This window comes from Plasmopara halstedii (genome assembly GCF_900000015.1).
Source record: "Plasmopara halstedii genome assembly, contig: Scaffold_470, whole genome shotgun sequence".
Taxonomy (NCBI): domain Eukaryota; phylum Oomycota; class Peronosporomycetes; order Peronosporales; family Peronosporaceae; genus Plasmopara; species Plasmopara halstedii.
In genome coordinates, this window is record NW_020187390.1 from 348,370 (window position 1) to 348,569 (window position 200).

Genomic DNA, 200 nt, shown 5'->3' on the forward strand with positions numbered 1-200 from the left:
TCTGATATCACTTTTGACGGGTATATAAAGTCTCAAGGGTGGCGGCGCATGTCTATGTATCAAGTTTCAAAAGTTATATAATCTTGCAGAATATCGATTTGGAGGGGGAATAAAGTCTGGCAGGTGATTTTGCGCCTCCACTCATTTTTTCTCATTCTTCAATTTGCCGCCAACCCCTCAAGTCAAGACGATCAAGCCCA